The sequence below is a fragment of the Peromyscus eremicus genome, chromosome 5 (assembly GCF_949786415.1).
Source record: "Peromyscus eremicus chromosome 5, PerEre_H2_v1, whole genome shotgun sequence".
NCBI classification, from domain to species: Eukaryota; Metazoa; Chordata; class Mammalia; order Rodentia; family Cricetidae; genus Peromyscus; species Peromyscus eremicus.
Window position 1 is genome coordinate 61623489 of NC_081420.1, and position 25750 is coordinate 61649238.

General features: G+C 44.2%; 1 protein-coding gene and 1 long non-coding RNA gene across 3 annotated transcripts in view; one reads left to right on the top strand and one right to left on the bottom strand.

The window, feature by feature from the left end:
- The window catches only part of Camk1d (calcium/calmodulin dependent protein kinase ID), a 415689-nt gene that overhangs the window by 108852 nt on the left and 281087 nt on the right, over positions 1–25750 (top strand). The gene's annotated exons all lie outside the window — the stretch shown is intronic.
- LOC131911473 (uncharacterized) lies at positions 13799–17121 on the bottom strand. The gene is made up of 3 exons (XR_009379377.1): positions 17019–17121; positions 16756–16919; positions 13799–13937 (listed from the first exon to the last, which is right to left on the bottom strand). It is a non-coding gene; the product is annotated as an uncharacterized LOC131911473 (long non-coding RNA).

The window sequence follows — 25750 nt, forward strand, 5'->3', positions numbered from 1 at the left end:
GGAGACACTGTGACTGTGTACCTTTATAAATGGGTGAAACCTTGGAGCACTTCCCTGTGTATATATTCATAACCCTGCCCCTATGCCGGCACAGAGGTTGGCTAAATCTTTATCTTATTTTTTGAGATGAGAGTCCTCTCATTATATTGAGAATTCTTGATTGAGAACTCTGATTTGGCTAGAATGGCTGGTCAACAACTTCCAGTAAACCTCCTGTTTCTGCTCCCAACACTGGAATTCCAGGAGCATGCCGGTACACCTGGCCTTTTTTTTTTTTTTTTAAACGTACCCTGATCATACTTGCTTCCCATTCCTCCCAGGTCCAACCTCCCACCCTTTAGTCCTATTGCCCCCCTCAAAAAACAAAACAAACAAAAACCTCCCACCAAGTCCAATTTCTGTTGCCCATATACTCATAGGAGCATGGCCAAACTCCCAGTAGTCAGCTCCTCAAAGAAAACTGAGTACCGTGTCATCCCTCTCTGTCCCCAGAAGCCATCAACTGTGAAGAGCTACATTTCAGCATCTTTATCACAATTTTTAAGGACTCTCTTCAATAGCTTCATGTCTGGACTGTTTCTTTTTTTTGGGGTGTGTGTGTGTGTCATAGAAACCTTCAATGTCTCTCCTCAGTTATGAGTCTGCAGTCAGCGATACCACTGTAAAAGAAGCTTCCACAGCAACTGGCTTTTTATGGGGAGTCTGGGTGTCAAACCCAGACTGTCAGCAAGCATTTAACCAACTGAGCCCTCTCCTTAGGCCTTTTATACATGGTCTGTCCTACTAACAAACTTATAGGGCATTATAATATATTTTCTGGGTCATCTAGACAAGTCATTTTGTGGCGCCATCTTTACAAAAGGCCTCTTCTAGCCTCTAGTCTGTACCCCTAAAATAAGTCTCACTGGTGTCCCCAGCAGGAGCTGGCAGTATAGCTAGCCGAAGGATTTCAGTGAGAGCCGAGGACTCCAGACTGAAGACTGTAGAGTGAGGTGCTCTTGGTGGCCTTGGAGAAGGTGCGCTCAGTGTCCCCAGGCTCCACACCTGCAGGTGCATGCTCCTGTGGGCACACATGCGGAGGATGGAGGGGGGACATCAGGTGTTTTTCTGTATTTCTTTCCACCTTATTCTTCTGAGGCAGGGTCTCTCACTGAACTGGAAGCTTTCAGTTTGTCCAGATCGGCTGGGTGGCTAGAGAGTTTCCAGGCTCTCCCTGTGTCCACCCTCCAATGCTGGGGTTACAGACACCTGCAGCCACGCCTGGATTTTTACATGGGTGCTGGGAACTTAAACTCAGGTTTTCATGCTTGCCCAGCAAACATCACCAGCCCACTGGGCCCGTTCTCCGTGACCTCCCACTTATGCCTCTGTTCTTGTGTCTTTTACTTGTTAGCCCTGACCTACACAGCTGCTGAGAATGGACTTTCTTTCGTATTGTGTCCTGTAAGCTGAGTTTACTATGTTTCTTTGCCGGGGGGGTGGGGTGGGGTGGGGGGGAGACTGGAGCACAGAGAAGTTATGACAGCACCACCGAGAAAAACAGAGGAACGGAGTACAGCGGCTCATGCCTGTAATCCTGGCGTGTAGGGGGCTGAGGCAGGAGGTGTGTCTGGAGTTTGAGGTCAGCCTGAAGTACGGGCCACACAGTGAATTCCAGGTCAGTAGCGAGTCTCTGTCTCAGAAAACAAAAACAAACCAAAACAGTGACAACAACAATAAAAGGTAAATAGATGGGGAATTCTTAGTGAAATGAAGAGAAAAGATTAATTATATCTTTTGGCCTAGAATAGTGTCTGTGTTATCAACTTTCTTATCTATTTTATTTATTTATTTATTCAGTGGTAGAAATCAAACACAGGGTCTCATTTATGCACTCTTGTCAGTGAGATAAATCCTTAGCAATATATTGACAAAGTCTGGAATACACACACACACACACACACACACACACACACACAATTTCCTTTTCCCTTTTATTAGTATTGAATATGTTTTAAGTTACCTATTGGAGATGGGATGAGACCAGCTGGGTTGCATGTTGGGAGTCTCTTCAGTATCTAAGCTCTAGGAAGATTACTGGAAAATGCACGATGATTTAAAATGTAGGGATTGCAGTTCTGGACAGCAAGAGGCAATAAGACAGTGGGGTAGCTGGAAGAATAGCCTATGATGCTGATCTTGGGACTTGAATCCTCTGGTTTATTTCAGGCCTCCTATTGGGGGAAAGATAGATCCTACTGTAATATCCAAGGGATGCAGTGGAGACCCTGGCAAGGTCATGTGTTACAGGCCTAAAAGGTGTCATATTGTTCCTGACAAGACGGAATCTCAGCCATTTATAGTATAGTACATCTGATGAAGATAAATACTAGAAGAAGCTTAAATTTCATTACGGAGCCAGATTACCCGTGGCGGATTACCCATGGAAAATGTTGATTCCCAAGCTAGCTTCTCTGAGTTTATTTTTGGTATGCAGCTTATTCTTGAGTCATTTCCTTATCAGGGGGTGTGTACTTAAGAAATACATGCTATTTTTTTTTTTTGTGTGTAGTGGCGGTGCTTGAGTACACTCTAATTTGTAACATAAATACGGTATGTGTGCGTGCACACATGCTATGCTAGGGAATCACAAGGACACAGGGAGAACTATGGCTGTCCCCTCCTTCATTCTTCCTGTCCTGTGTTCATAAAGCCAGGTGTCCCTCATGGTAGTTTCCTGCTATTCTTCTCTTAACTTGGCCTTTACCTTTGTTGCTTTGGTTGATTAAGAGCTGACTATCTCATGGCTATGAGTTGAGATCTAGGAATAAAATAAATGATAAAGACAAGGTAGGGATGAGTGGGGGAGGAGGGGATTTGACAGGGAGTTTCATCTTATGGAAAACCTGTCTTATTTATGTACAAAACAATTTCAATAGAAAAGTAAAACTGGGAGTTCGTGGGCCGTAAACTTAGATTCTAGTCACTTCAATTATTTTTTAAAGATTTATTTTATGAACATACATGTTTTGCCTGCATGTATGTGTATGCAGTACATGCATGCCTGGTGCCCATGGACATCAGAAGAGTGCATTGGATCCCCTAGAAATGGAGTTACAGAAGGTTGTGAGCCACCATGTGGGAGCTGGGAATCAGACCTAGGGTCTCTAAAGTGAGCATGCCTTTTCGCTCCTGTCAATCAATCTCCCTCTTTTCTTCTTTCTTCCAAATCCTTCCCCCTTTCCTCCCTTCATACCCTCAGTGTGTTTATTAAAAACCTCAGGTGCTAGCAAATACTTTTTTTCCTTTTAATTGGTGTGTGTTCAGATGACCTTATGAAACTATAGAATGTAATGACATCAATTTCAGAACTCTCCAGAATGGTGAAAATATCATCAGGGAATATTTCTAATTAGTTCAAATGACATATCCCTTTTCCTGATTATCTAAGATACTTGTCTTCCAATGCGTCTATTCTTTTGAGTTAAAAAACAGTTTGCAATTTAAAATAAAAGACTACTTTCCAGTAAGTGCAGCAAAAATCTTTTCTCTGTAGGAAATGTAGAATTCCAGAATGGTTGCTTGAGTGTGTTTTTGAGTGTTTTGATTTGGGCAGTTCTTAAAGAATGAAAATGCCCGAGTTTGTTGTCCCGGTAGAATAGAGGAGGAGGAGATGTGGGAATATCCATTGCTGTCAGTCAAGGATTTAGTGAAGAAGGATTGAAAATTAAATGCCTATGTTTACCTACTGTAGGTAAAGTATCTTTTCCCCTCTTAAATATTCCTCTGCATGTATGGGCTCTTAAGCATCTCTTTGCTATTTAAGGGTTATCAATAAGTATATTATCAGTAACTTAGCTTGGTTGTTAACTACATAATGAAGTTTATGTTGGATTTTCCTCTTCCTTTTTCTTTTTTGTTTATGTGTGTTTCTGTGGGTGAATGTGTGTTTATATGTGCATGAATTTATGTGCATGTGGAAGTGGAAAGTTGACGTCAGTTGCCTTTCTCAGCCGAACCCAGAGCTTATGTATGAACTAGTTTACCCAGTCAGCTTGCTCTGGGGATCTTCTGTCCCAGCTCCCCAAGGGCTGGATTACAGATGGCTGCCTTACCTACCTGGCATTTACATGGGGCTGGAGGTTGGGTGGGAGGATCTGAACTCTAGCCCTTTCACTTATATATCAAACACTTGATTCACTGACCACACCCATCAAGGGGTGGCTGAAGGCAATTGAAAAAAAAAAAAACAACTACAGATAACTTTGATTAAAATGAGATATGTGTTTCTCTTGTATGCAAGTCTTGGTAAGTGGTCCAGGGAGGGTCAATGTAGTTCTTCATGGCTTCAGAAACCAAGATTATTTCTGTCTTCCTTTTATGGTGGTGGTGGCAGTGGCGGTGTGTGTATGTGTGTATGAGATCCATCAGTGGCCATGAGCAGAGGCCAGAGAACATTAGGTGTCCTGCTCTGACTCTCTACGTCACTCCCTGGAGACACAGGGTCTTTCACTGAGCCTGGAGCTCACTATTCCAGGTAGAGCACCAGGCCAGTGAGCACCTGGAATTTGCCTGTCTCCATGCCCCAGTGCTGGGGTTACAAGTATGTGTGACCATGCCTGACTTTGTATGTGGTTGCCTGGGATTTGAAACTCAGGTCCTCATGCAAGTGCTGTTATCCACTGAGCCATCTTGCCAACCTTAGACCTCTTCTAGGTATTGCTGTATCCTGTGTAGCTTGATATGGCGCCACACTGGGGATTCATTCCAGCAGTGGGAAGAGGAAGGGACTAGGAACAAGATGTGAGCAAGCTAGAGCTCCGAGAGTTAAGCCTATCTAAAAGGGAGGGTGGGAAATCTGGTCCCCATTCTGAGTCATCTGGATCTTCCCTGAAATCAAGGGCTTCTGCAGAATAGCTAGAAGTCTTTTTGGCAATCACAGTCTTTAGATATAAATATACAACTAGAGTGGAATGATCCATTAATAAACAATCCATTGGTAACATTAAAAAAAGTTGAATTTCTTTCTATGTTTGTAATGGCTTTAAGTTCTCTTAGTATTTAGTAAGCCCCGATATATCAAGAGCTGAAGTAAACATTACTTGTTTTAAAATCATGAAATGCAGTAATTCAAACTGCCACAGATTATGATGTATCTCTCTATAAATCAACTGATTGGGTTCAGAGGTATTCAATATGGCAAAAGCCCGAAGCATAGATGAGGTGATAGCTGGGGAAGACCCGGGCTGGGATCCGTCAATGAAGCATGCTGTAGGAGTGAGTATACCGAGTGTGGAGGAAAGGGGTGGGAGAAAAGAATGGGGAGAACACAGATGTGAGGGTGCTCAGAAGCCAGCGCTGTGGAGACCTGTTATCACTAGCACACTAGACCTGGAGTCCCAAGACTGTACCTGAGCCAGATGGAAGGAACTCATGGGCATTTGGCCAGGATCTTAGAGCAGGAGCCTGGCCACCCACAGAACAGAGGGGAGACGTCTTCTGGGTATCCAGGGAGAAAAGGCTGTGGCTATGAACAGGTGAGGTTTGGAAACACAGAGAGGTACCCAAGGACACTTTGGCTATGATTGCCCTAATCACTGATGTGTCCAATTTCAGTGTAGGTAAAGCCTGGGCTCCTAAGCAGGCTAATATCTGAGGAAGTGTTGGCTCCCTCCCCATCACCAGATGTCTTTAGAGAACTGTTGGGGTATCCCAGCTTTTTACATTGTGACATGAAGTTATCACCTATGAAGTGCACGGCCCAAGATATTGTATCGCAATCTAGTTATGAAAATCACTACCAGAAATAACAGTCATGATTTAATTAAGTTTCCCATTTTTGTGTTGGGCCCTATCCATGGCTGTCTTGGGCCACAGTTTGGCTAACCCCATAGCTGGAGATGAAACAGAAAAGGGACTAACTTTAAAGAGAAGGTGGTGGGAGCGGAGGGAAAAAGACCCCGAACACAAGAGCACATAGATGGTGAGCAGCTCACCTCCAGGGTCTTGAGGTAACATCAAAGTCATTACTGTGGTAGATCCTCAGATGTTCTTAGATCCAAGCTTTCTGGGGGAGATGGCTTAGTCCTTTGAAGACTTAATGAGGTAGTAAAAAGAAGCAGTGTGATAGCATGTTCCTTTGTTAGCAGAACCCTTTTCTTCCATATGATGTCATCTAATTGAGGATTTATGTCAGCTGTGCAGTAGAATTTATGTAAACACACAGTTTAGTGGTGGCTGTGTTAAGATAGCCTGGGAGCGACTTCTCATGTCATGTGGAAATCTACCTTTTTTTGGCTTCGAGATTGCCACTTTCTTTTGACATTTGCACCAAGGTTGGTGATTTAAAGTCCTTTATGCCATTTGATGACTAATAGGCTTTATGCAAGGGGAATGGAATAAGATCACTTGAGTTGAGGCTTCCTGACCAGGTCTTCCATAGCTTGTCTTTTTAAAAAATACCAGTCTCAGAACACAGAACTAATCAGGTCGTATAGGGCGACCGTGTAGGGTGGCTAAGATGTGGAGATGGCTTTGAGTCTTCTTCAACTGCGAGGAACCTCTCCTCCTTTCTTTAGTCTAATAATAAACCCTGCTTTACCTGTAATATCCATATGCATTTTCACGATTTTCTTGCCTTCTGGTTGCTTTAGAAAAAATATGTAATAAAAATGACAGAAAGAAAGAAAGAAGGAAAGGAAGGAAGGCAGGAGGGACAGAAGGAAGGAAGGAAGAAAGGAAGGACAGAAGGAAGAAAGAGAGGCCTGTTAGAGCTGGAACACTTTGATGCCTCTGGCCCTGAGGTGTAGGGATTCCCCCCAAAATCTGGACCCCTTGCATGGAGACTTGATGTCTGAGAGGAGATTGGGGTTTTGGGATTGAAAGAACACAGAAAAGGACTCTTCTTCAAATGGACTGAAAGAGATGATTCTTGCCTCAGACAGAAAAACAGTCATTAGTAGATGTTTGTCCCTTGACTGGTAAATTTTGAGGAAACCGTGTGTGTGTGTGTGTGTGTGTGTGTGTGTGTGTGTGTGTGTGTGTGTGTGTGGTATTGGGGGGGCGGTTAATGGGAGAAAATGACCTATTACCTAACGTGTCTTTCCCAAGACCTTAGTGTGTAATTCTAGAACCTGGTCATAGGGTCTGGATACACTGATTCTGTCTGCAATCTGCTTGAAGAAAAAGAATTACCTGAAGACCTCCTCATGGGTCCTTTAGTAAGTGACCATGCTGGGATGCCCAGAGAGGTGGAGTTTTGGCTGTGTGGGATGGTTAGAGGGCTGAGGAAAGCTATCTAACATGAGTGTGTGTGTGTGTGTGTGTGTGTGTGTAGTTTGCCAACTACATACAGCATGAGGTTCTGTGCCTCTTGCTTTGCTGGTGAGAAATGACACTATCAAGTGCTCCGATTAGTACAAAGAGGAAATGGTGCTGTTATTAAATGCCACCCTGGTAATCACTTTCCCATGGACTGCTTTAGTGAGGCCCCACAGGAACCCTCTGTGGCTGGCATTATATTTCACTTTACGGTTCAGGAGATGGACGCTCCCAAAGGCAACTTGCCATCGCCTCCGGGTGACTCAGGCATGCACCTGGTGTCAGACTTCACCTCCACCCGACTCCAAGTCCTCACCCATTTTGTGATTCCATCCAGCTTTTCAGCTCAAATCTGTTCTGTTCACTAAGCAAAGAGAGAAAGCATGGGAAAGATGGAAATGCGCTCATCCCAGCCTGTGTGGGCAGTAGCAACTCCCTGTTTATATTAGTTATGATTTTTTTCTCCCTGTAAATAGTGCTCTTGGGTACAGATTATTCATTCTCTAAAATTTTATTGAGCCCATTATACCCAAAGCACTGTGTACTGGCTCAGATTCCCAGACAGTGCAGTGGTTCAGAAATTCTGTGTACTGTGTGCTGTGTACTGGGTACTGTGTACTGTGAGTACTGGGTACTGTGTCCTGTGTAATGGCTCAGATTCCCAGGCAGTGGAGTAATTCAGAAACTCTCCTTCTTGTTCGCATGTTTATAGGGAATCGGAGGATTTTGTATGCGCTTAAGTCTGGGTCCTGCTGCTCAGGGCTCCCGGGAAGCTTTGTCATGTCCTGTGTCTTTACCTCCCATGTATGTGCCCATTCATGTGTTTATTCACGCCATGCGTGCACACCATATCTCTTGTGTGTGCTGCTATGTCCTAGTGGTGCTTGGAGGAATGAGAAAGAATCTGGTGACCTAGAGTTTATGTCATATGTAAAGACATAAGTATATCCTAGGGATTGTAAACTGGGAGTGATTTGTTTTCTCCTCAGGGAATGTGGTAACATTTAGGGATATTTGATGGTTGTGTGTGTTGCTCCTTGTGTTAGTGGGTAGAGATCAAGGGCACTGCTAAATCCTATAGTGCCCAGGACCAGTCACCCTCCCCACAGTATTTTCTAACCCATATGTTAGTGGTGCAGAGGTTGAGAAGTCTTGGGACATCCCTAGGTTGTGTTGCCCAAAAGCTATCTGGACCTACCAGCATAGTGGGGGACAGTTGCTGAGTGATACCACAGAGGGCCCTGGGAGAACTGAGGGGGATGATGAAGTGAGTGGGTGCCATCATAGATGTGGGAAGAATCGAGGGGGTGTTGGAGCAATCATGAGGCGTCCTGAAGCTTAGACAGCTGGAAGGACAGGCACAGCGTGACCAGGCTGAGGCTAAGAGTCGGGAGCAAGCGTGGCGGAAACAGCATGGAGAGCATGCCCTGTGGTGGAGCAGAAGGCTGTGTTTGGAGATGTAGGGATCCTAGACTGTAAATAAAAAGGATGCACCGTAGACTCTGAGGCAGAGGAAGGCCAGGATGGACAGTGTTTCAGGAAGGTTTAGCCACAGTGGTGGCAGGATTGGTTGGAGAAAGGTTAGTCTGTAGCACAGAGACCCCAGACAGGTGAAAAGAAACATGTCACGATGGCAACTTGTGCATGAAGGACAGAAATACTGCCAGCTACTAGCCCGTTCCTCAGTTTACCTGTGTGTAAATTGGGTGCAAGGAGGTGAAATGCTTTGGCTTTTAAATGTAGCTAAAGTGGTGACAGGACTCAGGAGACAGAAGGGGACCTTTAGATGGCAACATTGAGAATGCACTGTGTTCTCCCAGGACCCACAGGCAGGAGCTGTCCTCAACTCCCGAGTTACAGAGGAGGAAACAGACGCCCAAGGTCCCATCCTGGACATAGCTGAGGCAGGCATTACTTGGAGGAGCCTGGCACCAGGATACATGCTCCCAAGCTCAAGAAGTGCGTGTTTTAGGTGTGAGGCCCTGTAGCCTGCCCCAGTGGAGAAAGAAAGGATGATTCCAGCAGCACCAGAAAGGAGGTGTGCTTATGATGTGGCTTCAGGCTGAGACCTGGAGTTCTGTGGTGTCAGAGATCCTAGGAAGTTTAGTCCTGTGGCATTTTCCATCTTTCTTCTTTGGTGCCCATCTTTAATGCATAGAGGAACTGCCTGCCATCTCAGGGCTTCCTTAAGATCAGCATTGATGGATTTCCTCCTTGCTACAGGTTTAAGCAGTGTTGCACTGTAGCCCACTCAGTGAATTGTGTGTGTGTTCATGTGTGTGTTTGTCTGAGCACACACATGCATATGTATGCACATGTGAATGTGTGCATGCATGTGTGAATCCATATGTGTACATAGATACATGCATTTGTATATGTGCTCATATGTATACATAGATACATGCAAATGTATGTGTGTATGTGCATACATGTACGTAAGGGTATATATATATATATATCTTATATATTTATATGTGTTTCTGAGTGTATATATGCATGTGCACACCCACACACTCACATGCACACACACACTTTTGCCTTCTCTGGGTGTCACTGGGATAAAGAGCATTCTCCTTTCTCTCTGCCGCATGCAGCCAGGGGCAGTATATAATGTATTTAAATACATTCAATGAGATGCATGAACAATAAAAAAACCCTCCTGGAAGCTGGGTTTCCAGCTGAGTAGCAGGTCCCCTGTTGGCATGTGTCATAGCCGTCTGGCAGCCTGGCTACTTTTATCAAGGGAGGAGAAAGCACGTAAGGAGAGGAGGGGAAGGGAGCATGCCAGTGAGAAAGGGTGTCGCAGCAGAGGGGGCTGGTGGGAAATGGGCAGGAACGTTGGCAAGCAGAGATCTGAGCACCAGACAGAAAACGCGCTTAGCTCACATGACTCCACCCTAGGAAGAAACACATCTCAGGCTGAATTAACTGAGTGTGATGCCTTCTCTGATGCTTTTGACTTTCCCCCTTTCTGTTACTGCTGGGCCAGCCTTGCAGAATCAGGATATGTATGGGCTTCAGTGGGAGGGAGTACAAGCCGGAAGATCATGTTTGAATAATTTTTCTTTCCCTTGGGGCCTGGGGCGATGACTCGGTCAGCAAAGAGGTTGCAAGAAAACATGGGGACCTGAATTTGGATCCCCAGCATCCACCTAAAAACTGTGTGACAGCCCATGTCTGTGACTCTGGCATTGAGAGCCAGGAACAGGTAGATCCTAGGGCCTGCTAGCCAGCCAGTCTAGCTGAAACCTGGAGCTCCAAGTTCAGTGAGAAACCCTCAAAAAATAATGGAGAGAGTGACTGAGAAAGACTCCCAACATTGGCCTCTGGGTTTACATACATGTGCACGCACACATGCACACACAAGTCTCTGCTTTCCTCTACTTCCTGAGATGTGTGTCTCTATAACAGTAACAGAAGTGTTAGTTGCTTGTATTAAGTGGCCTTTTCTAGGTGTGTGTGTATTCAAAAAATAGTTTAAAAAGCTTCAAAATAGCTGGGTGGTGGTGATACACGCCTTTGATCCCAGCACTCAGGAGACAGAGGCAGGTGGATATCTGTGAGCTTGAGGCCAGCTTGCTCTACAGAGCAAGTTCCAGGATAGCCAGGGCTACAGAGAAAAACCGTGTCTCGAACTCCCACCCCAAAAAGCTTCACTGTCTGTCTGTCTGTCTGTCTGTCTATCATCATTAATCTTGCTGTGTAATCTCTGAAGCCATGCAATTATAGTGTATAACACTTCTTGAAGGTATCTTAGAGGCTTCTCAATGCTACCCATAACTCCATCCCTGTAACTTCTGCCTCTGAAACCCCACTTCTTGGAGGGGACTTTTCCCTCTAAGATGAGTGGTCCATCCAGTATCTTCTTCAGCACAAGCTTAAGTTGTGTGCATCTCCAGCCATGTCTGTCCCTTCCTGCTTGCTCAGCGGGGTTGCACAGGAGAATGAATGCTGACTAGGGGAAGCAAAGGGGCCAATGGTAGTGTCTGGCTCACGAGAATTTAATTGTGCCTCTCCTGGCAATGCTATCTCTGCCGTGTGGTGTTATCGCCGTTTGCTCTTTATTAAGGCCAAGATGACATGCTCTGTCATGCATGGAGGTGAAGAAACACAAAGCTGAGTACAGAAGGGCCGATCCCAAGCAGCAGGTGACTTCACTTTTCTCCACCCAGTCCTCTGTGCAGCACATGTCTTTGAAAACTTATTATCCCCCCCCAAAGGCACTCCAGAATTATTATTTTGGCTAAGAGTCATAGATACAAAGAAAGAGGAGTCCACGTGTATTACAGTCTCTGCCACAGGCTGGGTGAGTGAAGATGGCAGCTACCTTAAGTTCCTCCATTCATTTTTACTTGTTTATCAGTTGCTTCCTAGGGTTGCTGTGAGGATGAGAAAGGATAATATATGAGCGAGTGCCTGGGAATTTTAAGATTCTCTGCAGATCACACTTGGGAGGCCGAAGGAGCCAGGCTCTCCCTTTTATTTCTATCCAACACTCACAGAGGACTGGGGTGAGGATCTACTTTGGGTTTACTCTGTATTCATAGCTCCTAGCACAGTGCTCATTATTCCCCAAATACAGAACTGGGAGCATTTTCAAGTTATCTGCACTAGTCTATAGAGGAAACTGTGTTTGTTGGAATACCGAGTACCAGTTGTCAACTTTAAAGGTAGGCCTGGGTGGATCTCTAAACAGTTGTGAAAACTCAGCAGCTGCTGTTAGAGCACGCCACTCTGTTCTGCAGTCTGGACTTTTCTTAGAGCCCCATTTCTTCAGGTTTGGGAGTGTGCAAAATCTGCCCCTCAAGCCAATAAACTCAGTAGAGGAACAGAGAGGCCAAAACAGTTCTGGAGGTTTCCTGTGTGAGGTCAGGTGGTATGTGTCCCCTGGAGGTCACTGCTCTGAGAATCTGTATTTAGGAAAGAGTTTGGCCCAAGAAACAGTGAGGTGGTCCAGCAATGGGCAAGTGTTCTTCGTCAACAACCCTTGACTTTTAAAACACTTAATTTGTTTATCATCTATCTATCTATCTATCTATCTATCTATCTATCTATCTATCTATCTAGTGTGTGTGTGTGTGTGTGAGTGTGTGTGTGTGTGTGTGCATTTGCATAGCACAGTACATGTGTGTAGGTTAGAGGACAAGTTGTGTGAATCAGTTTGGTTCTCTTCTTCCAACATGTGAGATCTGGGGATTGAACTCAGGTCATTAGGCACTTTTATCCCCTAGCCATCTTGCTGGTCCACTCCCTGTGTTTTTGGCAGAACCTGGGGCCTCATGCATTCTAGGCAAGTGCTTTGTTACTGAACTGTATCCTTAGCTCCCTTTTTACCTTTTGAGACAAGGTCTCACTAGGTTGCCCAGACCAGTTTTGAACTCACTCTGTAATGCAGACATACCTTAAACTTGTAATCCCCCTGCCTCAGCAGCTAGGATTCGCCAGACCTAGCTCTTTTCCTCTTTTTTGTTTCCATTAGTGAGGCGAAGAAAGCTGAAGGCTGAGATGTGCTACTTTGTGCCCAAGATGGATCTTAACACCTGGTTCACACTAAACCCAGGAAATGCTATTGTCCCTTTTCTAGGAACGACAGAGGACAAGTGGATGATGTAGCCAATTGATTTATGACCAGCAGCTGCATCCATCTTTTAAAACTTTGGTCAAGCGACACCCTGGAGAAAGGAGAGACCCAGTGATAGGCTTGTGGCGTGTTTGCTCGTTTCTAGGCGTAGAAAATTGCCTACTGGCTCCCTCCCAGTCAGACTGCTATCCTCTCCTGGGCTCTTACTGTGATTCCTGATTCTTCATCTTTTAGGTCTTACCTGCTGCTTTCCCTGTTTAAACCCACCAATCTCTGGCTATCTCTGGTGGTAGCTCATTCTGATCCCTCCTCCCATGCGCCTCATAATTGTATCCATCTTACAGTTATGACTTCCTCTGTGGTCAGCCTTGGTCATCTCATCCACTCTCCTGCACCTCAACATACCATTTAGGCCAAATGGTTCTTAACATGGCTTTCTCCTAGGGAGCCTGAGAAATGCACACTGTGGTCTTGCACTTGGCTGGTCTATCACCCAGCCTAGGATGGGATGGAGACATCGTTCACCAAGATCCCAGGATAGATGGGAAGATGATTGCATAATCCAAGTCTTCAGCTAGTTGCCTGTCCTTGTGGGGGAATGCTCATCTCCTCTCCACATTGAGCTATATTTATTTGACACCTCACATAATCCTTCCACAAGTAAACATCAGCCAAAGGTGGAAACAACCAAAGTTACCCTGAATGGAAAAGGATGAATGAAACTGTGAATGCATCCACCGGGATGATTCTTCCTCTTTAAGAAGGAAGGCGAATCTGACCCCTGTTGTAACACATGTGAACCCTGAAGACTGCATGCTAAGTGAAATAGGCCAGACACAAGAAGGCAAATACTGCATGATTTCACTTGCAAGAGGTACTAGAACGGACAGATTCATAGAAAGTAGCTTGATGGTTACCTGGAGCTTGGGGAAGGGGAAATGGAAAGTTACTGTTTAATTGGCTCTGGGTTTCCATTAGGAAAGATGACAGTGTTCTGGAGATGGATGGTGGTGATGGTTCCAAGACAACGGGTACTTTATACCACTGAACTGTAGACCTGCAGGTGATTAAAGTGGTAGACTTTACATTTACATATGTTTATACACATACAGAAGGGGTTTGCACAAATACATACTGTATACTCACAACTGAAAATCCAAATGCTTTTCCTAAACCCCCCAACTAAATTCCTCATCCCGAGGTATCTGTGGAGTTAATACAACCATGATCAACTAGGCCCCAACTCCTGGATGCCACCACCTGTTAACAATGCCAACAAATCATGAAGCCACCACTGGATTAATTTACAGATAGGACCAGAGTTCTCAGGATCCAGTCACCTCCTGAAGGCTCCAGCTGGCAGCCAAGCCTTTGACACATGAGCCCTCAGGGACATTCCAGACACAAAGTGAAGCAACCTAGAATCCAGCCCTTGGGTGAAAAAACCATCAGATAACCAGTATGTGACTGAGCCAGTGTTGTTTAGACCCTATCAGAGTTGTTCTGAATCATCGGCTCCCTTTGAGATGTGAATTTGCTTGTCTACAGGTAGAGAAATAACGCACTTTTCTTCTAGAACTTTGAGATTGTGACTTCTAAGTGATCAGTGTCCAAAAACAATCCCTGGCAATGTCCTGCTATTACACACATTTTGTATATTGCAGCTTTCTTCTCAGGGGACTCAGGACTTCTTCAGTTAAGTGTCCTTTCCAAGTAGCCGTGTGCACCAGTAAGTTCCATGAGAACCTGGGTTTCCCCTCCCTGGTGAGGGGGCAGCTTTCCTGTTTGGGAATTGGGACTGTGTGGTGATGGCTATGTTTTATTGTTGTGAGGAGGAAATGCCTGTGAGTTTCAAAATGGAAATCATGTGGGTAAATAAAGTCTGAATGTACCCAAATTGTAACTTTCAGCATTCTGGCCTTGTATCCCTCAGCTCAGTGTACCTACTGCCCAGTTTAAGATGGTTTGGGAACCTTTGTGGGCCTTTGGAAGCCATTTCCAAAATGGTTATAGTGTTATGATTAATGGTTAATCATTTCATTTTCCCATCACCAAAACACTCCTTCATTGACAAGCATGTTTGAGATTGAAAATATTTTCACAACTATAATGAATCAGTTTTCCTTCATTGTAATGAAATACCGGAGGTAATTAACTGATAAAGAGAAAAAGCTTATTTTGGTTTACAGCTTTGGTGGGTTCAGTCATCTATGATCAATTGGCCTTGTTGCTATGGGTCTGAGATAAGGCAGCATATCCTGTGTGGTGATATTGTGTCCCCCAATATATTGTGCACTCTAATAAACTTTTCTGGGGTCAGAGAACAGGACAGCCACTAGACAGACAGAGAGGCCAGAAAATGGTGTCACACACACCTTTAATCCTAGCATTCTGGAGGCAGAGATCCATCTGGATCTTTGTGAGTTCAAAGCCACACTGGAAATAACCAGGCATGGTGACACATACCTTTAATCCCAGGAAGTGATGGCAGGAAGCAGAAAGGTATATAAGGCATGAGGACCAAGAACTAGAGTCTTTGTTAAGCTTTTAGGCTCCTAGCAGCAGTTTAGCTGAGATCCATTTGGATGAGGACACAGAAGCTTCCAGTTTGAGGAAACAGGATCAGCTGAGAAATTGGCAAGTTGAGATTAGCTGTGGCTTGTTCTGTTTCTCTGATCTTTCAGCGTTCACCCCAATACCTGGCTCTGGGTTTGTTTTTATTAATAAGACCTTTTAAGATTCGTGTTACAATCCTGGAAAGAGGTACATGGCAGAACAGACCCATGCAGCTCATGACCCAGAAGTGAAAGAGCAGGGAACAGAGGAGTCATGCCCCATTATTTCCTTTGAGGGCATGCCCCATATGACTGAAGGGTTTCTCCCTAGGCTGTTTCCTCTAAAAACAATCCCACCCTGAGAACCAGTCTTTAACCTGTGGGTCTTGTGTGGCCAAGATTCAACCTACAACATATATATGCATGCTGAGGAGGCGGGATCAGAGCATTTTCTAAGGGGCTTCTGGTCCTGCTGATAGCTAGGACTCCCCTGTAAGTCAGTTCTCTCTAAAAGTCATCTGTGATATGAGACTTAATTCTGGTCACTCCTAAATGAGTCAGAGGAGTGCCATTATCAAGACACAGTGAGGACATACATGCGGAAGAGCTAAGCCTTTTCTAGCATCCTCTGCACTCCTTCTGTAGGGAAGACTGGGCAGATGTATGCAAATGAGTGTGACTTTCTGGTCCTGACGGGGATGGAAAATCCTCAGTTCAGCAGTGTGCATGGTTTCTCTTTCCGTAAAGGCGATCCCTGTGCTGGGATAATAAACGGCAGCTGACAAGAAAGAGTTTGGCACACTCAGGGTGTGGATAGACTCGAGTCTGGGCCCATGTCCTCCTGTCCTCCTTTCAGTCCTCCTGTCCCTGTGCCCTGTGTAGAAGCTGAACACCTGGGTGATCTTCATGGCTGTAAATGTGCTGGGTGTTTTCCTTGACTGGCATGTTTGGTGTGACATAGATAGCCTAGAATCTTGATACTGAAATTGGAGCATCTCCAATGGATTTTCGCTCAAATGCTGAGTCATCTGTTTTTAATTTCTTAGTAAGGCTGGAGGATAGAGATGTTCAATGATACCTGCAGATTAGAACCACTTGGGGGAACTTCAGAGTCCACACACCTGGGATCTGCTTGATCCAGCTACTTCAGAACCTCTGGGTGGTGGCAATTTGGTATGTTATTTAAATGAATATCTTGGAAGACTTAAATGTACCACAATGTAGAGAACCCAAAGGCCATCCAAAAGGATCTATGTTCATGGGTGGATAGAAACTTAAAAAAAAAATCATAGTAATCTATGAAAGTCTGAACTCACTTACCAAGCTAGGGGCATTTGGGGCTGTGGAGGAGAAAATGGCCAGTGTACAAGTGTGAAGATTCTGGCCTTAGCATGTGCTACATGGATTTATATGGATTCACTCATGTGTTTTGTTCCTCACTTTCTCCGTCTTTGGAATGGGTTTCGTGACCCTTGCTCAGCATCCTACAAGGGAAAGGAGCTCATCAGATCACACACATTTGCAAAAGGAAACTGGAAAGGCACTGTGCACAAAGAATCTCTGATATGCCCTAGTATAGTTACCTGTAACGAGAAGCCCGATACAGTCTCCCTCGGTCCAAAGAAAACTTAGTGCACAAGCACAGAAACACCAACCTGTGTCCATTCATCAGGATATTTCTCATAACACATTTCTGAAAGAAACGCAGATGATGGAATGAGCCGTCTTCTTGAGCCAATTGGGAGAAATCAAGGCACAAGACGATACTGATTTAAGCTGCCTCTGGTTTCAGCCCTCATGGAGTATGCACCTTGAAAATGCCTGTTGTTTTTGTTTGCCTCCATGAGGAGACTCAGAGCCCATTGCTAGGAGGACTGTTCAACCAAATGCCATTATTTTATGGACAAGGGAAGCTTCTAGAACTCAGACTCCTTGGGTGTGACTGTGGTGCTGCTCTCTTGGTTTCTGGGTGTCCCCCCACCCCCTGCAGCCTAGGGATGGGTGTGACACTGGGAACAAACCATCTGTGTGCTTTGTTCAACTGATAAGGTTATGTGCACAAAAGTTCACTGGCGTTCAGATGGGCATATGCTTATTTCCCAGGGAAAAAAAGCTCCCCATGGCAGGTGACTGCAACAGCTTCCAGGAACACATGAAGAAAAACAAGCTGCATGCAGGACTAATATTGACAGCTCCCTTGGTGGAGGCCCCAGCGACGCAGTGGGGTTTAAGTCGGCCTTGCTTGCTTCCTCCTCTTGGAAAGAACTGACCACACACACCCGAGTGGTGCTAGGGGACTGGGTGTTTTTCCTGTGATGATTGTTCAAAATTTGGTTCACTGCCCATGTCAGTCAGAGAAGAGAAAATGCTGATGGGACTCATCTTTGTCCCATTCCCTGAAGGAGATAGTTCTAGCTTATGCAGCTGTTTAGCTTTTTTGGGGGAGGGGAGTTGGATTTAGTTGGCTAAATGCATATATGTATGTATGTATGTTATGTATACTCGCACATACATATGTGTGAATGTGCCAAGGGTAGAGCCTCAGACCTTGTGTATGCTAGACCAGTGAGACACAGTCCTCACCTGGCCTTTTATTTTTCTACCTTGGGACTAACCAGAGGACTTCCTAAACACTCTATAAAATACTAGAGTGGCCAGGTATGGTGGTACACACCTGTAGTCTAGGAATTTGGGAGGTCAAGGCTAGAGTTCACTGAAAGTTAGAGGTCATCCTTGTCTACACAGCAAGTTCCAGCCCAGCCAGGGCTACTCAGGAAGACTCTGTCTCAACCTTCAGCACCTCACAGGAAACACGTTAGAACATAAGGTAGAATAATGAGACATTGGCAAGGCTGTGGCTTCCCTGAGCTTAGGCAGCACTGGGGAAGCCGTTGTCTTGGGCCTTGGAGTTGGGAGCGGATATAAGTTTGGGTGTTTGCAGAATGGACAGTGGTAATGCTCATGTGTGGATTTCCCTGCTTCCATGGCAACACGGTTAGCTAATCATGGCATGTGGTGTTGGCAGGCTCTCATTGTAAGGTTACAATGAAAAGTGAGTTCCCTGAGGGAAGGACCCTGGACTCCTTTAGAAAAAAAGTTCCTAATTGACCTGAAATTCCAAGTACTTGAGAAGCTGAGGCAGGAGGATCACCAGTATGTCTGGGCTGCTGAGGGAGTTAAGGGGTTACTTAAGGGGGCCCTGTCTTAAATGAAAAAGAGGGAGAGTTTATAGCTCAGTGGTAGATACCTGCCTGGCAATGTGGAACACCTTGGGTTCCGTCCCCAGTGATACCCTCACCGCCACCATTAACATTAAAGCTTGCATCATCCTACTGTAGGATGAGCTAAAGGCTGAAGTGGAGAAGCTCACATGATGGGTGTGGTTCAACCTCATACTTGCTTTCTGGGTCCACCCCAAACACCAAAGGCCGCGGTGGGCTGTGCTGGCACCGATGAGATTAGAGATGACACTTCCTGAAGACAGACACTTGTCACCCGGTTTTCTTCCAGGAAACGGGTTTTCCCTGACTTGTTATGATGAAGCAATGGCATGGATTTCAAAGTGCTTCCTAGCTGGTCAGCAGCTTGGCAGTGTGAAGGTTTTATTGCCGCTGATCCTCCCACTAATTAGTTATGTCTGCTTTCACAGTGAGACCAGAGAGGGAGCTAACACATGGAGAATGATTAACATAGGGTAATCCTGTACGCATATATATGACTTATATTTCTTGCACTAATTAGTCGTAGGCATAGTTAGTAGCAATTTAGGGCTCCCTTGGACCCCACTCTGGAGCATTTGTAACAAGTAAACAAAACAATTATTAGGTTGCACAAAGCACTGTGTGGCTATAATTATAAAGAGAATGTCTGTGTCAATTCAGCTCTAGTTATGAGTTCACATTACGGGAGCTCACATTACCGAAGCCTATCCCCCTAACCTCATCGGTAGAAGATTTGTGTTCTTTTTACAGCAACTAAAGCTACCTGCTTCAAGTCACATAAGAAACCTGTGGAGCTGGGGAGAGGGCTCTGTCGGTAAAGTGACTGCTTGGCACATGGGGACCTGAGTTCAACTCTAGAACCCAGGGGAGGGGTGAGCTGGGTGAGGGGTGTGTATTTGCTGTTCCAGTGTTAGGAAACACAGGGATGCCTCCAGCTTGCCAGCCAACCCAGCCCGCTAGAGAATTCCAGACCAGGAATAGACCCTGTCTCAAACCAAAAATGCAAAATGGCATTCCCAAGGAAAGACAACAAAGGCTGCCCTTTGACATGTGTGCACACACACGTGCATTGTATAGGTACGCATACACAAGCACATATTTTTTAAAGTTTATGAATCAGATGGGATTTCAGTTCCTATGTCTGCCTCACCTCTGAGTCTGTGTTATTCTCACATTTATCTCTGTGTGTTTATAGCCGCTCTCTTAAAAATGTGTTTAAACGTATATGCAGGAAAACAAACTGTTTTGGCACTCATTTCTGTGAGTTTTGTCGTATGCGTAGAACCCCAATCAAGATCTAGAACACTTCCATGCCCTGCAGTTGTCTTCTGTAGCCGTGTTGTAGTTAAACCTTCCCTCCGTTCATAACTTTGGCAAACTTCTTCAGTTTTTCTCATCTGAAGGTATTATAAACGGAATCATCGCGTTTCCATCCCTTCGGGCCTGGCTTCTTTCTCTTAGCTGTAATTCACTTGAGATTCATCTATGTTGGTGACTGTATTAATAGTCTGATCATTTCCATTGCTAAGTAGAACGCTGTTGTACCATAGCCAAAGGCGTGTTTAACCAATTGTCATTTGAAGGGCTTTATGTTATTTCCATTTGGGGCTGTTATGAATATAGCTGTTTCAGCTTTTGCATAGATCTATATGCACCTCAATCTTCATTTGTCTTGAGTAAATACCTAGGACTGGGATTTGGCGGATCATATGTACATACGTTTAACTGTATCAGAAACTGCTGAACTTGGTCCCAAAGCATGGTACACCATTTATGTCCCAGCTTGTTGCTTGGCTCTAGGGCGTCTACGTTCTTCCTGGCTCTTGGTATTGTTTTAGCCATACTAATAGCCCTGCAGAAGCATCTGACTGGTTTTAGCTTTCAACTTCCTTGTAACATGTCAAACATATTTTCATGGGCTTATTAGCCAACTATAAAATTTCATCAAATATTTGCTTAAATATCCTACCTGGGTTTTAAAAACTGTTGTTTTTTCCCCAGTGGATTTTTGAGCATTCTTTATTTTGCCTTTGCATATGTGTTTTAGAGTTGTCAATTTGGGGAGCTAGCGAGATTGCCGAGTGGTAAAGTGTGCATACTGCTCTTACAGAGGACCCAAGTTGAGTTCCCAGCACCCATGTTGGGCAGCTCACAAGTGTCCATGACTCCAGCTTCAAGGTGTCTGACATCCCTTTCTAGCCTCCATGGGCACCTACACTTACAGACATACACACATATACATGTAACTAGAGCTAAAAGAGTCGCGAATTTGAGAGGAAGGAAGGGGAGGGGTGGATGGGAGGAGTTGAAGGGAGGAAGGGAAGTGGGGAGGGAATGATAGAACCGTATTTTAAGTAAAAAAGAAACAAAAACAAAATAAAAATAAGGTCAGGCATGCTGGCATACATCTTTAATCCCTGCACTTAGGAGGCAGAGGCAAGCAGATCTCTGTGAGTTTGCGGTCAGCCTGTCTACATAGTGAGTTCCAGGTCAGCTAAGACTACATAGTGTGACCCTGTCTAGATAGATGATAGATAGATAGATAGATAGATAGATAGATAGATAGATAGATAGATAGATAGATAGATAGGCAGGCAGACAGATGGACAGACAGAATCATTTAAAAGTGTCAACTTCTACTGCAAACCTGTTAGAGTTTGGGATGAGGTCGTGCACAGAGTCTAGGCCAATTTGGACAAAATGAATATCTTCTTAATGCTACTCTTCCAGCCCCCACACAGGCTCCAGTTCTTGGTTTATTTGAACTTTCTGGATTTCTTTCCATGCCGTGCTGCCTATGTTTGGTTGCACTTAGGGACAGGAGCTTCATTTGCTGCTCTTGTAAATGGTAGTGTTTAAAGTTTCCACCTTTCCGTTGCTTGTTGCTAAGTGTGCAGCAATAGAATCGGCTTGTTAGTAATTGCTGTTGGTCTTGTATTCGGTGCCTTTGCTAGTTTTGGATGCTTTTAAAAATGTGTCAGTTCTCTAGTTTTTTTTTTAATGTAAATAATTATGTCACATTTACAGAGAAAATTGTTTTTTCCCTCTTTTCCCATTTAATCTCTATGTTGTTTATATTTCACAATTGATTTTTGTCTGTGTTGTACTCACTGGGATTTTGGTGTAATATTAAATAGGAGACAAAGTTGCTAAGAGAGCAGATAGCCTTGCTTTTTACCTTCATGGGAAATATCTATGCAGTCACCATAAGTATAATGTTAGTTATGAGGTTTTTCCACATGCTCTTTATCAGGCTAAGGCAATTTACTTCTGTTTCTAGTTTGCTGAGGTTCTTAATCAGGAGTAGGTGTTGCATTTTGTTAAATGACTTTCACGCATCTATCAAGATGATGATGATTATGTGTTTTTCTCCTTGGTGCATTAAAATTGATTAATTTTTTTTTTTTTTAGTTTTGAATTGGGTTTGCATTCCTGGGACAAATGATACTCAATCATGATGTATTATCACTATATAGATTTCTAGATTGGATTGACTAATCTGTTAAGGATTTTTATATCTTTGTTTATAAGGGATGATGGTACTTTTTTTTTTGTACCAATAGTATGTAGTTGATAATGCTTTGCCTGTGTTTATGTCAAGGAAATCTTTATTTATAAAGCTTGTTCAATTAATGAATGATTTAGAATTGCTGTTATTGATATTCCTTTTCTCATTCTGTTCTTCTCTTCTTCTCCTACCTCCCTACTTCTCTTCCTTCCTTTCTCATCAACCAAGCTAGACTCAGATATACATACATGCTTATATGCCTTAGCTCTCTCTCAGTATATATTTACATGTGTATAGACCTCTTACTCTACTTATATTATATGTACCATTAGAGCAAGTAACAGTTATTCTAACTGCCAGATGTTGTGCTAAGCACTGTACACATATTAATCTGCTTAAGCTTTGTACCAACCCTAGTAGATAAATACTACTATTCCCATTTCATCCATGATGATACCTCCATTGTGAAATTATTTGTTCAGAATACATTCTAGTTAGTGGAGGAAATTCATACATATATCTACAATTAGATGATGATGATGATGATGATGATGATGATGATTGTATCCTCCATTATCGCTTAACTAGCACCTGCTAGCTAAAAAATTGCTTTTGTGGGAATTGTACATGCCACCTTTAGAATGAAGTGCTTTGTTCACACAATTCTAAGAATGAGATTCATTCCATGTGTAAGAGACCTGAGAAAAAGCACATGACTTACCAAAGAGGTGGCAGTAGGCTTCTATGGAACACTTAAGTGATGTGCTCAGTGCCCCTCGCAATTCTCTTGGGAGTTGTGGCACATCTGAAGCCAGTGAATTTTGGAGTAATGAAATCCTAGGAGCGAAGACCTGGAAGAAGCTCACAGGGTCCAAGTCTACCTCCTGGTTTAGGATTTCACATGGTCATGTGGGAAGGCTTCTCGACAAAGTCACATGTTCTTCCTTGTGGTGATACGTTGTGCACCCCAATAAAACTTATCTGAGGATCAGAGACAGAGCCAGCCACTAGATTAGACATAGAGGCCACACAGTGATGACATACACATCATTAGTCCTATCACTCAGGAGACAGAAATCTGTCTGGATCTCTGTGAGTTCAAGGCCACACTGGGAACAGAGCCAGGCGTGGTGGCACACACCTTTAATCCCAACACTTGAGATCTTATGTCTTTGCTTGGGAAGCACACACGCCTTTTAATTCCAGGAAGTAAGATGGCAGGGCAGAAAAAGGTATATGAGGTGTGAGGAAACAGGAACTCACCGTCTTTAGACTGAGGATTTCGTAGAGGTGAGCTGGTGGTGGCAGCACTTCAGCTGAGACCCTCAGGGGTGAGGACGCAGAGGCTTTCAGTCTGAGGATTCGTGGAAACAGGATCGGCTGAGGAGTTGGTGAGGTGAGGTTGGCTGCGGCTTGTTCTGCTTCTCTGATCTTTCAGCTTTCACCCCAATATCTGGCTCCGTTTTTTTTTTTTTTTTTAAATTAATAAGACCTTTTAAGATTCGTGTTACACTTCCTGGTGGCAGAACCAGGCTGATGGTATTCTGTTACTGTTTCTCTTCACAAAGACAAACCAAACATAGGATTATTTCTCATTAACCTCCATGATTGTTCCAGGGTCTCTTGCAGATACCGAACTCTGGACACTAAGTCTCTGTACATGAGATGCATGCAACCTGCACTCTTGTATACTTTAGATCATCTCTTGATTAATTACCTAATTCAGTGTCAATTCTGTGGCAGTACTTGCCATACTGTATTATGTATAGAAAAAAAAATGACAAGAAAAAATGCATACATGTTTGGAATTGGCATGTTAAAAACAGTTATGCTGGGTGTGGTGGTACATGCCTATAATCTCAGCCCTCTACTCAGGTGAAGGCAGGAAAAACCAAGAGTTCAAGGACAACTTCTGGTATGTAGTGAGTTTGAAGCTGATCTTGGCTACATGAGACCCTGTCTCAACCAAACCCAAACAGAACAGAACTGATAAAAGGCCTCCCAACTCCCCCAAACAACAACAATGAAGGCAGCCCTTCCAGTCTGAAGTTAGTTGAGTCCATCGATAGAGCGCTGTGGATCCAGAAGGCTGGCTGTGTGTTAGGGACCAAGTCAGCCTGGCAGCCCAGGCTCTCTGACCAACAGCCTGCCCTGAGCACGTTCATTCCCTGTCTGCTTTGTATTAAAATGAGGTAAATTGCTGCCAGGGACTTATGGAAATGACCAGCACCAGAGGATTCCCAATGCCGAGACCTTCCTCATCTGATTTGCTTAAGCAGACTGTCTGGGGACAAAGTCCAATTATTTAGAACTAAGTCCCTAATAAGCAAAATGATGATTACAGTGTTTGCCATCAGGAACCACCACGGAACAGGGGCGACTCCAGGGAACCATCAAAACTGAGCAAAAGCGGAACCCTCCTGTTTGCACAGAGGAGTAAGGCATGGACTCCTTCCAGGAACAAAATACATCTTCCACATTCAGATACGAAGCACCAGAGACTGACTACAGCGGAGGAAGGAGACCCACAGTTGCTGTCCCCTGACTTGGCTTTGCCTCTCTTTTTTCATAACAATAATATTTTCCCAGTGTTCTCTTCGGGTGGGTCCCAAATTTGCTTTTGTTAGCTTTCCCTGTGGGGTGGTTGATGTTGGGAATGGCTGTTAAATAGTGAGGCTGGGGAATTGATAATATAGAGAAAGGAAATATTCTGTCCCCAATCACAAAGATTTATGATCTCTGAATCAGAGAATTCTCCTGAGTTAATTTTTAACAGTTCCCATACCCAGATATTCTCAATAAAGACTGTTACAAATGTGACATTGGGGAGAAGCTTGGCTAATTAGGCCCTGAAAGTTTTGTCCATCAAGGGATCACTAAACAAATCAACCATTGCTTTTTGTGTACATGTATCAACATTTGTGTATGTGTACACATGTGTTTGCTGTCTACCTTTTGTTTGACATAGGATCTTTCATTGGCCCAGAACTTAGTTTTTTTCCTTCAGACCATGGACTCTAATCTCTTCTTCCATCATTGTTAATGATGAACACCAGCTATTACGTGATATTTCTTACTTGACAATGGCTATTATGTCCTCCATGAGTCAGCTCAAGGAACTAATGAAGCCAGGGTTGCTAAAACTTGTAGAAGAATTTCTAAATGGTCTTATTAAATAAGAAACAGAGTCAAATATAGGGGTGAAAGCCTTAGAGATCAGGGAAATAGTGAGAGCCACCAGCTAACCTTAGCTCACCATGGTGCCGTAGCTTCCCAAGAGAGCTACTTCCTGTCTACCCAGGCTTTTATTGCCTTGCTGTTCTGCCCTCTCATTGGCTCTTAGCCCAGCTACCTCACTTCCTTGTCACTGCCTGTCTGTGCAGACCTCCAGGTCTCTATGGTTGGTACTGGGATTAAAGGTGTGTGTCACCACACTTTGCTGTTCCCTAGTATGTCCTTGAACATACAGAGACCCTGCCTGCGTGTGATCGGATTAAGGGCATGTGCTGCTACTGCCTGACTTTTGTGTTTACCTTAAAATGGCTTGCTATTCCCTTTGATTTCTCTCTCTCTCTCTCTTTTTTTT